Genomic DNA, 14,146 nt, shown 5'->3' on the forward strand with positions numbered 1-14,146 from the left:
CGGACTGGCATCTCTAATGGGCACTGATTGGTGGCACTTGTGGGCAGTGGTGGGCACTGATTGCTGGCAGTGGTGGGCACTGATTGCTGGCACTGGTGGGCACTCATCGCTGGCACTGATTTGTGGCACTGGTGTCGCTATTGTAATCAGAGCACTGATGATCAGTGCCCTGATTACATGTGTAGATGTCTCCTGTGAGGAGATGCCACTGATCGGCTCTCCTCGCCACACACTCTGTCAGTGTGAGGCGAGGAGCGCCGATTACCAGCATCTCCGTTTTTACATGTGACTGGCTATGATTGGACGCAGCTGATCACATCGTTAAAAAGCCGCGGACCCGTGGGCGCGCGAGAGCGGCCGTTTTGGGACGCCGTCGTAGGACGGCGTCGCAGAACGAGAGCCGCACCGCCCCGCCGTCATTTGATGGTGGGCAGGCGGCAACTAGTTAAAGAAAACATGAATAAGCAATCACAAAACACATTTCTTTCATTTCTTATGGGATTCATATTCTGTAACTGTCGATCATAACAGAATGGCACAATCATAAAATAAAACATGGCAACAAGTAAACAAATAAAATGATCCTCCTGTTCAAAAGGATCCTTTTAGTTAACCACATGACCTCCGGAAGATTTACCCCCTTTCGCGACCAGGCCATTTTTTGCGATACGGCACTGCATTACTTTAACTGACAATTGCGCGGTCGTGCGACGCTGTATCCAAATAAAATTTATGTTTTGGTGGTATTTGATCACCACTGGGGTTTTTTTTGTGCTATTAACAAAAAAAGACTGATAATTTAACAAAAAACAAAAACAAAAAAACAATATTTTTTACTTTCTGCTATAAAACATCTCCAATGGAAACATTTAAAAAATGAAATTTCTTCATAAATTTAGGCCAATATGTATTCTGTTACATATTTTTGGTAAAAAAAAAAATTCAAGTGTATATTGATTGGTTTATGCGAACATTATAGCGTCTACAAATCATGGGATATATTTATAGATTTTTTTTTTTATACTAGTAATGGCGGCGATCAGCGACTTATAGCGGGACTGCGATATTGCGGCAGACATTCTGACACTAACTGACACGTTTCACACTTTGTAGGAACCAGTGACACTAATACAGTGATCAGTGCTAAAAATATGCACTATCACTATACTAATGACACAGGCTGGGAAGGGGTTAACATCAGGGGCGATCAAAGGGTTAAATGTGTGCCTAGCCAGTGTTGGTGTGTTATTGTGTGCTGCTTTTACTAGGAGAAGTGATGGATTCTAGTCCCTGCTTTTCAGGAACACAAAATCCATTCCTTCCCCCTTGTCAGAACTGAGATATGCCTGGTTTACATATCTCAGTTCTCTGTGTATTTGGGGATGATCGGTGGGTGCCGGAGGACATCGAGTGCCCAGCGCCAGCTGATCAGCCTCTGTTGTGACAAATCACGCGCCCCCTACCCGGAAGTGCCAGATCATGTACTAGGTACGTGTTCTGGCACACAAGAGCCACCGTACATCCTCGTGATGCGGTCAGCAAGTGGTTAATACTGTGTATTGCCCCCTTTAGCATCAATGACAGTGTGCAGTCTTTTGTAATAGTTGTCTATAAGGCCCAGAATTCTTGCAGGTGGTAGAGCAGCCCATTCCTCTTGGCAAAATGCCTCTAGGTCATGCAAGGTCATTTGAAGACTCTGATGGCCTTTTCATCACCGTTTTCTGCTGTAACTACTGGAGGGTGAACTTGACCTTGTGCTTAGGGTCATTGTCAAGCTGGAAAGTCCAAGAGCATCCCATGTGCAGCTTTCCTGCAGAAGACTGCAAATTGTGTGCCAGTATTTTCTGATAACATGCTGGGTTCATCTTGCCATCAATTTTCACAAGATTCCCCGTGCCTTTAGAGCTCACACCCCCAAAACATTAGTGAGGCACCACCATGCTTCACAGTGGGGATGGCATTCTTGCCGCTATAGGCCATTTTGATCCCCTCTCCAAAGAGGTTGTGACTATAAAACTCTATTTTGGTCTCATCACTCCAGATTATATTGTGCCAGAAGCTGAGAGGGATGTCATGTGAAAGTGTTGTCAGGCATATTGTAACCGGCCTTTCTTGTGGCAATGGTTCATTAAAGCTTCTTTCTGGCAACTCGACCATGCAGCTCATATTGGTTTAAGTATCGTCATATTGTGCTCCATGAAACAACCCCACCAATGTCTTTTTCCAGAGCAGCCTGTATTCCTCCTGAGGTTACCTGTGAGTTTTTCTTTGTGTCCCAAACAATTCTTCTGGCAGTTGTGGCTGCAATCTTTCCTGGTCTACCTGACCTTGGCTTGGTATCAAGAGATCACCAAATTTTCCACTTCTTAATAAGTGATTGAACAGTACTGAATGGCATATTCAAGGCTTTGGATATCTTTTTATATCCTGTAACATCTTTATAAAGTTCCATTACCTTGTTACGCGGGTCTTTTGACAGTTCTTTTGTGCTCCCCATGGCTCAGTATCTAGCCTGCTCAGTGCATCCATGTTAGAGCTAATAAACTCATTGACTATACACAGACACTAATTGCAATTTAAAAGCCACAGAGGTGGAAAATTAAACTTTAATTGCCATTTTAACCTGTGTGTGTCACCTACTATGTCTGTAGAAAGGCCAAACATTCCAGGGGATGGAAACTTTTAATCAGGACCATTTGGGTGATTTCTGTTATCATTATGACTTAAAAAGCAGCCAAACAACCATGTAATAATAAATGGCTCCGTATGATCGATATCCTTGAATAAAAGTTTTTTAGCATGATGTGTCATATTTTAGATATCAATGGCAAAATTTCACGATTTCTGCCAGGGGATGCAAACTTTGGAGCACAACTGTAAATACAGGCAGACCTGGCAGAGTAATATACAGTATTAATGTAGCTAACCTGGCGGAGTGATATCATCTGTCCTCTGCCTCTCTGTATACTTGCATTGAAAGGAGCTCCACTCTCCACTCTCCTCATAAGGTAAGCTGTAACTTCTCTTCTGCAGCTGCAGTTCTCTATCTGATACTGTCGATGGGGATTTAGGGGTGGGAGGAGAGCACTGTATGGGGGGAGGGGAGCAGTTCGGGGGGGAAGGGGGTGTAATTTTTGGTTGTAAAGTGACCATTGAGATCTGCACTCTGTACAAAGTGCACTTCTTAAATCTGCAATTTGTATACAGCATACTTCTGAACTCTGCACTCTATACAAAGCACACTCCTGAACACTTCACTCTGCACGCAGCACATTCCTGAACTCTGCACTCTGTACATAGCACACTCCTGAACACTTCACTCTGCACGTAGCACACCCGAACTCTGCACTATGCACATAGCACACTCCTGAACCATGAACTCTATACGTAGCGCACTCTTGAACCCTGCACTCTGTACAAAGCGCACTCCTGAACCCTGCACTCTTTCCAAGGCACACTCCTGAACCCTGCACTCTGTAGGTAGCACACTCTTGGACCCTACATTCTGTACACAGCCCACTCCTGAACTCTGCACTCTGTACCAAAACCACTCCTGAACGCTGCACTCTGTACATAGTATACTCCTGAACCCTACACTCTTTATGTAGTGCACTCCTGAACTCTGCACTCTGTAAATAGTAAACTCCTGACTTCTATACTTTGTACGTGGTGAACTCCTGAACTTTGCACTCTGTACATAGCGCACTTCTGAACCCTGCACTCTGTATGTAGCACACCCCTTAACCCTGCACTCTGTACGTAGAACACACTCCTGAACTCTGCACTCTGTACGTAGCACACTCCTGAACTCTTCACTCTGTACGTAGCACACTCCTGAACTCTGCACTCTGTTTGTAGCACACTCCTGAACCCTGCACTCTGTATGTAGCACACTCTTGAACTCTGCACATAGCAAACACCTGAACTCTGCACTCTGTATGTAGCACACCCCTTAACCCTGCACTCTGTACATAGCACACTCCTGAACTCTGCACTCTGTACGTAGCACACTCTTGAACTCTGCACTCTGTACATAGCACACTCCTGAACCCTGCACTCTGTATGTAGCACACTCTTGAACTCTGCACTCTGTACATAGCACACTCCTGAACCCTGCACTCTGTATGTAGCACACTCTTGAACTCTGCACATAGCACACACCTGAACTCTGCACTCTGTATGTAGCACACCCCTTAACCCTGCACTCTGTACATAGCACACTCCTGAACTCTGCACTCTGTACGTAGCACACTCTTGAACTCTGCACTCTGTACATAGCACACTCCTGAACCCTGCACTCTGTATGTAGCACACTCTTGAACTCTGCACATAGCACACTCCTGAACTCTGCACTCTGTATGTAGCACACCCCTTAACCCTGCACTCTGTATGTAGCACACTCTTGAACTCTGCACATAGCACAATCATGATCTCCAGAACATACCCACCACATACTCCTGACTCTTGCACTTTTTTTATTTTGTACGCCTCACCCCTGCTTTCTGTGTGTTTTGTACTCCTAAACCCGGCACTGACTGCAACACACTGTACGTTACATACTCCTGACCCCTGCACTCTGCCTTACAGACTCCAGCACTATACACACTGTATAGAACTGGTGCTTCTTACGAAAGTGTTCATTGTCTCAACAGTTTCTTTTTGCTAAGCAGACCCTGACTATCTAACTGCTTCTTTAAGGTAGGCTCAAGTTTAAAAGTTGGAAGGTGTGAAGTCACACACTAATATTATTATTATACATTTATATCGTTTTAACATATATCACAGTTTTGTACAGAGAACACTGAGCCGGTCACATTAGTTTATCAGGATTCTTTGTAGCCAGGAGAGCACTTCACAGCAATCACATTTTTCATAAATTCTTTCCACATAACAACACTTGGTTCAGTAGCTGTCAAACTATCTCATTTTGGAAGAAGAAGCCAGATGTATATATAAAAAAAAATACACATTCTTTAGTAGCCGATTCTCTGGAATCTGCAGGAAAAAAATGAATTATAATGAAATTGTTTCAAACAAGATTTCAGCATTCGGGAGCAGGTTAAAAAACGGAGAAGCTGTTTTTACTTTTTAAAGGGGAACTCCACTTTTCTCTCTGCCTTCTCCAAATTCCTGCTGTGATCTGACTTCCTGTTGCTCTCTCCTGAGATGGAGTATGGGATTTGTAGTGCACATAGAACAGTGTACATGAACACAACTAATGTGCACTGCTCCTTCCAAACAAAAGGAAGTGAGGGGGAAAAGGAGAGAGTCGGAAGCTCACAGAGGACAAAACAAGAAGGCAAAAAACACAAGAAGAAATTATTTCATGAAAAATAGATTAAAAATCCATTAAAGTGTTACTAAACCCAGGACCCTGCATTCAATATATCTGGTCTCCCACAGTACACAGAACATGGAAATGCAATAGTTTTAGTAAATATAAACTGCTAAATACCTTTTTTCATCGCAGTCTTGTGACTTCCATCAGTGTCTACTTAAAGTGGAGGGCCACCCTGAAAAAAATATTTCACCAAAAATCCTAAAAAAAAAAAAACATTTGAAAAAAGAAAAATGTTAAAACTTACCTGAACCCTTGTTGCTAGGCAGTCTTCCTAATCTGCCTGTTCCTATTCCGCAGCGTTTTCTGCTCCTAGCTGAGCAGCCCCGTTGCCTTCTGGGAACTGTGTGTGTTCCCAGAAAACCACGGGGCCATTCACAGATTGCCGTGCCGCTCGCGCGTGCGCAGTAGGAAACTGGCAGTGAAGCCGCAAGGCTCCACTGCCTGTTTCCCTTACTTAGGATGGCGGTGCCGGGACCCGAGAACCGAGGGACGGGTCGGCCTCGGGCGGCCGACATAGCGGGCATCCAGGACAGGTAAGTCTACTTATTTAAAGTCAGCAGCTACAGTGTTGTGTACAGTGCTAGCTGCTGACTTTAAAAATTTTTTTTAGCTGGCCGGAATCCTGCTTTAAACTTCCGCTTTTTCGGATTCCTCCCCCCCTCTGGTGTCATATTTGGCACCTTTCAGGGGGGAGGGGGGAGCAGATACCTGTCTAATACAGGTATTTTGCTCCCACTTCCGGGCATAGATACCTGAGCCACCTGCGGGTATCTACGCCACTCCCCCCCCCCCCCCGCTGTCTTCTGGGAGACACACAGGTCCCAGAACACAGCAGGGACCAGTGGGATAGCATAGCGCGAGTCGCGCATGCGCATTGGGGAACCAGAAAGTGAAGCCACAAGAATTCACTTCCTGATTCCCCTACCGAAGATGGCGGCGGCAGCAACCGACAGCCGAGGGATAGACCGGCTTCGGGTGCCGACATCGCGGGCGCCCTGGGCAGGTGAGTGTCCTTATTTTAAAAGTCAGCAGCTACAGTATTTGTAGCTGCTGACTTAAAAAAAAAAAAAAACGGCGGACCTCCGCTTTAAAGCGTGTAGGAGAGTTTTCATTCTTCCCTGACTGTCCTATGAGGCTGCAGGACCCCCGACCCCTCTGTCTGGACAGTGCTGATTGGCCCTGTGCTGACCACATGTCATATGGGTACAGAGTTGCATGACCGCGCAATTGTCATTCAAAGTGTGACAGCGCTGAAAGCTGAAAATTGGCCTGGGCAGGAAGGGGATGAAAGTGCCCGGTAGGCAGGGGGTTACGTTTCGTATGTATGCTGAATACTGATTTTAGCTTTTTTGCTTTTATTCGTGTTTCTAAGCACTTTGAGTAAAGTCATAAATGCATTAAAGTTGTATAGTGGCCTGTATATATTATGTATATTGAAATGTTTTTTGGTTAGTTGGCCTTATTATTTTTGTATAGTACTAGAAATCCTATGTACTAGTACTAAGGAAATGTATGACTATCAAAGTGCATTGTGATTTGTTTTGTGTTTTGGTTTTCTTTTCTGTTTTTTTTTTTGTAAAATTGCAAAACCTTGAATAAAAAGTTATTTGGGAATAAAAAAAAAAAAGATAATGTTGTGCCGGGGTCTCAATGGCCCCTTAGGGGTCAGATTGACCTAAAGTGTTACATTTAGGGGTACCATTTAGGATTAAGTGAACCTACATATACTAAATCTCATGTAAATTTTAACATATTTTTGACATTTCAAAAGTAATTTTAACCTTTTGCAGCTCTGATTACAGGGGCACTTCCACCCCCTTCCTGCCCAGCCCAATTTTCGCCTTTCAGCGCTCTCACGCTTTGAATGACAATTGCGCGGTCATGCAACATTGTACCCATACGAAATTTGTATCTTTTTTATCACACAATAGAGCTTTCTTTAAGTGGTGCTTAATCACCACTCGGTTTTTTATTTTTTGCTAAACAAACGAAAAAGTCAGAAAATTTTGAAAAAAAACAAAACATGTTTCATAGTTTGTTATAAAATTTTGCAAACAGGTAATGTTTCTCCTTCACTGATGGGCACTGATGAGGCTGCACTGATGAGGCGGCACTGGTGGGGAATGATGAGGCAGCACTGATTGGGCTCTGATAGGAGGCACTGGTAGGTAGCACTGATAGGTGACACTGATGAGGCTGCACTGATGGGCACTGATAGGTGGCACTGATGGGCTCTGATAGGCGGCATTGATAGGCAGCACTGATGGGCCCTGGTAGGTGACATTGATGAGGAGGCACTAATGGGCACTGATAGGCAGCACTGATAGGTGACACTGATGAGGAGGCACTGATGGGCACTGATAGGTGTCATTGATAGGCAGCACTGATGGGGCCTGTTAGGTGGCACTGATAGGTGACACTGATGAGAAGGCATTAATGGGCACTGATATGCAGCACTGATAGGTGACACTAATGAGGAGGCAATGATGGGCAGCTCTAATGGGCACCGATTGGTGGCATTGATAGGCAGCACTGATGGGCCCTGGTAGGTGGAACTGATAGGTGACACTGATGAGGAGGCCCTAATGGGCACTGATAGGCAGCACTGATAGCTGACACTAATGAGGAGGCACTGATGGGCAGCACTAATGGGCACTGATAAGCAGCACTGATAGGTGACACTGATGGACAGCACTGGTGGGCACTGTTGGGACTGCACTGATAATCAGTGCTCAGATAATTAGTGCCGATGTTCCTTTAACACAAGCTGGTTATCTCTTGTCGTGTGAGGAAATTAAAGCAGATAACCTGCTTGCATTAACATCATGATTAACTGTGATTGGCCCTTTACCCCGATCTGTGATCAGCTGAGTCCAAAGGGGGCAGTGTGATCCTAGCAGGACGTCCATGTATACCCTCCCAGCAAAGTAAACCCACGCTGTAGCCATCTTTCGGCTATGGCACGGGCGGAAACTGGTTAAAATGATCCCCAGTGTGCAGGGGCGGGCTGACCATTGAGCCACTCGAACACTGCCCGAGGGTCCTGGGCCACTAAGGGGCCCCATCAGGGTTTCCAGCCTCAGTAAAACCAGGGACAGTATGTACAAATCTGTGTTTTTTCTTTACATCTGTCTCTGAAATGTCCCTTACCGACATCCTTTTGGTCTAAAAATCCCGAGATTATAGCTGCCCCACCTCTCCAGGTACCTTCTCAGCCAATAGAAACATGTCTGTATACTGTGTGATTGTATACTGTGTGTGTGTAGACTGTGTGGCCCCATAATCTCTGACTGCCTAGGGGCCCCATAATCTCCTATTGCCCGGGGGCCCCATGAGTTGTCAGTCGGCCCCTGCCAGTGTGATCCCACCATGATGGTCCTTCAGGCAATTTCTCTTAGGGTGACAATGCTCTGTCCCTGTCTCCCAATCATGCTCCTGTGTTGTCACCCTGCCACACTGGCTTTCAATGGAGACTACAAATAATTGTTTAAATACACAGGCATGATCCATCGTTGTCACCACACTGTGAAGTGCCAGGCAGCCATTGCTGGAGTGCAGACAGTAAAAGGCTGCAAAGAGGTTGCATGAGATCAGCAGCATCAGATTGGCAAACCTAATACATTCCTCATATACCTCCCACGCCCTGCGCATAGCTTGTCCCCCTCACACATTTTTTTTTCTTACCTGTATCTCTTGGGGAAATGTTCTTCTCTGTGGCTTCACCATAGGGCTCCTAAATCTTCATACTTCAGCAAAGGCTATGAATTGGGGGGATGGGATGTTACTGTGAGCAGTTTGCAGGGCTTTTTTTTCTCGGAGAATAGGTGCAGGAACTCCCACCGTCTGATTCACCCCTTGTCTCTGCCGCCCTACCCACCTCTGACCACCGTCCCTTGATTCCACCCCCCACCCACCTACCAGTACTGCCCCTTTTAGAGAATACAGAACCAAGTATCATTTTGTGGTGCTAAATCATTTGTATGGAACATGTAAATGATAAAAAGAAAAGCAGTAAAAAAAGATCCCCTGCAGCCAGCAACAATAGAATCCCAGCAATAGATCCCCACACAACAATAGACTCCCCATAGGCGTGCGAAGGGGGTGTGCCGGGTGTGCCTGGGCACACCCTAATCACCCAGTGCGGCGCAGATTCCCCCTGCTGATATTTCACCAAAGCCCCCAACAGGGCTCCTAAAAAATTGTAAGAAATAATAAATTAATAAAGGAAGTAAAAATAAAAAACTACTGACACCATCCACTGCCCTACTGACACTGTCCATGTTTTAATACATTTGGGGTGCACACCCTAATGCAATAGGCTGCTCACACCTATGAGTCTCCCCCAGCAACAATGGACTCAACCCCAAAAACAATAGATTCCCTGAACCACCCACAACAAAATATCTACACAAGCAACATTAGACCCCACAGCAGCAACAACAGATCTCCCAGCAGCCACTATCAATAGATCCTCCAGCAGCCAGTAAAAATAGACCTCTCCCTCAACAGTAGATCCCTTTCAGCAACATAAGACCACCCCAGCAACAATAGACCCCCCCATCAGCAACAATAGACCCTCACACAAAATCAGATCACCACCAGTGACAATAGATCCCCCAGCAGCCAACATCAATAGACCCTCCAGCACACCCCACCCCCCATGCTATTACATACATTCAGTGCTGGAGGTGCCTGAACTGCGTTCCCCTGCGTTCCCGCTGAAAAAAAGCCCTGGCAGTTTGTAGGTGTGGACATGGGAGCAGAGAACTCCCTTGTCATTGCAGATACCTTTCATACTGCCCCCTTTTCATAAGTCCCCTCTGTATGAAGAACACCAAACAGCAAAGCCCTTCTCATTGCGGATCCAGTCCCAGCGGTAAACAGTAAATGGAATAGTCTCTGCTGTGTGCTGATCTTCAAGCTGCTGTGCAGGAAGAGTCCACCCGACATAAACAATACTATATATATCCTGAACGCCTTCCTGTGCTGACACCATAGTGTACAGCGGATGGGCTCCATGGGAATTGTTGCGGCATAAATGGACTTTTAACAATTTACTTTAATTTTTACACATAGAAGCAAATTACCTACCTGCCCGGTGCCACCCTCCGATCAGGATTCCATCAGCCAATCAGGATCTATTGACACCGGAGCTAAGTTCCAAAACGCTCAGCATCTGAAATCCCACGGTTATCAATTGCGCCTGTTCACACCTGAGCTGCATGGAAAAATACCTGAGCTTCAAGCCTGAAAAACGTGTGAAAAATGTGCAAAGATGCATATAAATCGCATTCCCTATTAACTTGCTTTCCGTTGGCAAAAAAATGATTTAAAAAAAATCTGATCGAACCTTAGTGCCGGTTCACACAAAGGAACTTGCTCCACCTTCCTTTGCAATTCAGTGAACAGGAATTTGAAGGGGCTGAAATCGCACTGGATGGTGCCAAAAGTAGGGCGTGGTCTATTGTTATAAAGGCACTGCAACCAGATCACCCTGTACTGCAGTACTATGCAATCCTGTGCAGGCAACGCACTGAGTTTGTGATCTGTGTTTGGGGAATCTACACTCACCGGCCACTTTATTAGGTACATCTTGCTAGTATTGGGTTGGACCCCCTTTTGCCTTCATTCTTGGTGGCATAGATTCAACAAGGTGTTGGAAACATTCCTCAGAGATTTTGCTCCATAGTGACATGATAGCATCACGCAGTTGCTGCAGATTTGTTGGCTGCACATCCATGATGTGAATCTCCCGTACCGCCACATCCCAAAGGTTCTCTATTGGATGAGATCTGGTGAGTGTGGAGCTCTATTGGATGAGATCTGGTGAGTGTGGATCTCTATTGGATGAGATCTGGTGAGTGTGGAGGCCATTGGAGTACAGTGACCTCATTGTCCAGTGGTGAGATGATTGGAGCTTTGTGACATGGTGACATTATCCTGCTGGAAGGAGCCATCAGAAGATGGGGACACTGTAGTCATAAAGGGATGGACATGGTCAGCAACAATACTCAGGTAGGCCGTGGTGTTTAAATGATGCTGAATTGGTACTAAGAGGCCCAAAGTGTGCCAAGAAAATATCCCCCCCACCATTACACCACCAGCCTGAACCGGTGATACAAGGCAGGATGGATCCATGATTTCATGTTGTTTACACCAAATTATGACCCCACCATCTGAATGTCGCAGCTGAAATCGAGACTCATCAGACCAGACAACGTTTTTCCAATCTTCTATTGTCCAATTTTGGTGATCCTGTGCGAATTGTAGTCTCAGTTTCCTGTTCCTCAGTGTGGTCTTCTGCTGCTGTAGCCCATCTGCTTCAAGGTTCGATGTGTTGTGTGTTCAGAGATGGTATTCTGCATACCTTGGGTGTAACGAGTGGTTATTTGAGTTACTGTTGCCTTTCTATCATCTGGAACCAGTCTGCCCATTCTCCACTGACCTCTGACATCAACAAGGCATTTTCCTCCACACAACTGCCGCTCACTGGATATTTTCTCTTTTTCGGACCATTCTCTGTAAACCTGAGAGATGGTTGTGTGTGAAAATCCCAGTAGATCAGCAGTTTTTTAAATACTCAGACCAGCCCGTCTGGCACCAACAACCATGCCACGTTCAAAGTCATTTAAATCCATAGGTGTGCGCAGCCTATTGCACTAGGGTGTGCACCCCAAAGCTCAAAAACACACTACCGGTCACTCACGATGTTCATTCAGAAAGGGAAGGGGCCGGTAAAGTACATATTTACCAGCCCCTTCTCCCACTCGTCTTGAAACATCCCCTCAGTAACAGCCAGTGGGAGGGGAGAGGGGGGAAGCCTGCAGTGCTGCGGGGGGGGGGGGGGAGGGGGAAGGGAACCAGGGCAGTAGAGGGGGATCTGTGCTGCACTGTGCTGCACCGGGTGATTAGGGTGTGCCAGGTGTGCCTGGGCACACCTGGCACACTCTGTGCGCACGCCTATGCTTAAATCCCCTTTCTTCCTCATTCTGATGATCAGTTTGAACTTCAGCAGGTCGTCTTCACCGCGTCTAGATGCCTAAATGCATAGAGTTGCTGCCATGTGATTGGCTGATTAGCAATATGTGTTACCAGACAATTGAACAGGTGTACCTAATAAAGTGTCCAGTGAGTGTATTGACACCAGAAGCAGATTGCACAGCCGCGCGCAGATAGCGGGTTTCCCGCCACGTGTCCCGGTGTGAACGAGCCCTCAAACACCCACGAAAATGTACAATTGCTCAAAAAAAAAAAAAAACAACAACAAACAACAAAATAACCCGAGACTCAGCTCAGGTGTGAACATCATGTTATGGTGGCCATACACCTTTGATAAATAATTGATTTCTTTTACAACCATCTCCTCCGATCAAATCAATCTATAACCGACAATCCATTCGATCGATATGCTGCACATGAGAAAGTGAATTTTGATCTATATTTAGGATGCTATTGTAACACAATCGTAAGTCATCAATCGCATTTCTATTTCCACCATGTGACCTCATAATTTCATCGATCAAAATACAATGGAATTCATGAACAAAAGTATCTTGGTGCTGCCAATCGATGCAAAACGATTCATAATTTACCTCCCTGGCCGGTAGACTCAGTTTGATCGAATCCAATCAAAATTGAGTCTAAATGAATTTGGAAGGGAAGTTTTGGCTATTCATTTTTTTGCAGATTCAATCTTTCTGATCAAGTTGCAGATTGATTGGATAAAAAAAAAAGGTCAAAGCTTATATGGCCACCATTAGACGGATCGCTTTTCAGTCGATCACCTGTACCTGGCAGTTGTAGCGGCAGTCAGATGTCGGTCCGTTGGCTGCACGGCTCTCGTAGATTATAGAATCCTCTGGAGGTGGATATCATTGAACTTCGGAACAACAGTGACAGCAGCCGCAGCTCCCCCTCCCCTCCTCTAACATTTAAAGAATGTGTTAACCAAACAGTTCATTTTCCTAGTTTGTACCTGCCGTATCATGTACTTGTATGAGAAAGTATCCTGTTCTCTTTGTATGACTTCCTTTATGTGAAATCACCTGGTGTTCCTGCCAGTCCCTCTGCTTTCCTATTAAACACTGACCACACTAGGCTTGAGAGCACATCGTGGTCAGTTCTCTAGCTGTGTTGGGAACTCAGCCTGTTCTCCTCCAATGATCATACTTGTCCTGACACACACTCCGCCCATCCCACAGCCATCCACTTGGAAGATCAGTGTACTGCTGTTTCTCCTCCCCAGCCGAGAATAGAGGGAATGTAATCACTTATGAAAAAAGGTATTTATAATGTTTTTGTATCTATAAACAAATGTTTTGCCTTTCATTTCTATCTTAAACTGAATGGGTAGTTTTACAAAGTGAGGGTTTACATATATTTTAACCACTTGCAGACCGCCGCATAGCAGATTTACTGCTACAGGGTGGCTGCGCTGTGCAGAATCACATATAACCTATATTACCAAAAGTATTGGGACGCCTGCCTTTACACACACATGAACTTTAATGACATCCCAGTCTTAGTCCGTAGGGTTCAATATTGAGTTGGCCCACCCTTTGCAGCTATAACAGCTTCAACTCTTCTGGGAAGGCCGTCCACAAGGTTTAGGAGTGTGTCTATGGGAATGTTTGACCATTCTTCATTTGTGAGGTCAGGCACTGATGTTGGATGGAAAGGCCTGGCTTGCAGTCTCCGCTCTAAAAGTGTTCTATCAGGCTGAGGTCAGGACTCTGTGCAGGCCAGTCAAGTTCCTCCACCCAAAAAATTCAGCCATCCATGTCTTTATGGTCCTTGCTTTGTGCA

The 14,146-nt window shown here is 45.5% G+C and overlaps 1 protein-coding gene across 7 annotated transcripts in view; it reads right to left on the bottom strand.

Annotated features, from left to right (window-relative positions):
- LOC141112725 (uncharacterized) overlaps window positions 1-13,265 on the bottom strand; it is a 62,437-nt gene extending 49,172 nt beyond the window's left edge. Inside the window, exons 1-3 of one of the 7 annotated variants that reach the window (XM_073605748.1) lie at window positions 13,132-13,254; window positions 10,433-10,559; window positions 5,456-5,539 (exon numbers count right to left, since the gene is read on the bottom strand). The gene's annotated coding sequence lies outside the window, so the exon portion shown is untranslated. Of the gene's footprint in view, window positions 1-5,455; window positions 5,540-9,025; window positions 9,207-10,432; window positions 10,560-13,131 lie in introns of those variants that run through there. The other 6 variants (XM_073605750.1, XM_073605747.1, XM_073605749.1 and 3 more) reach the window with 6 other exon arrangements.
- Between the last annotated feature and the right edge of the window lie 881 nt (window positions 13,266-14,146).

The sequence above is a fragment of the Aquarana catesbeiana genome, linkage group LG11 (genome assembly GCF_042186555.1).
Source record: "Aquarana catesbeiana isolate 2022-GZ linkage group LG11, ASM4218655v1, whole genome shotgun sequence".
NCBI lineage: Eukaryota > Metazoa > Chordata > Amphibia > Anura > Ranidae > Aquarana > Aquarana catesbeiana.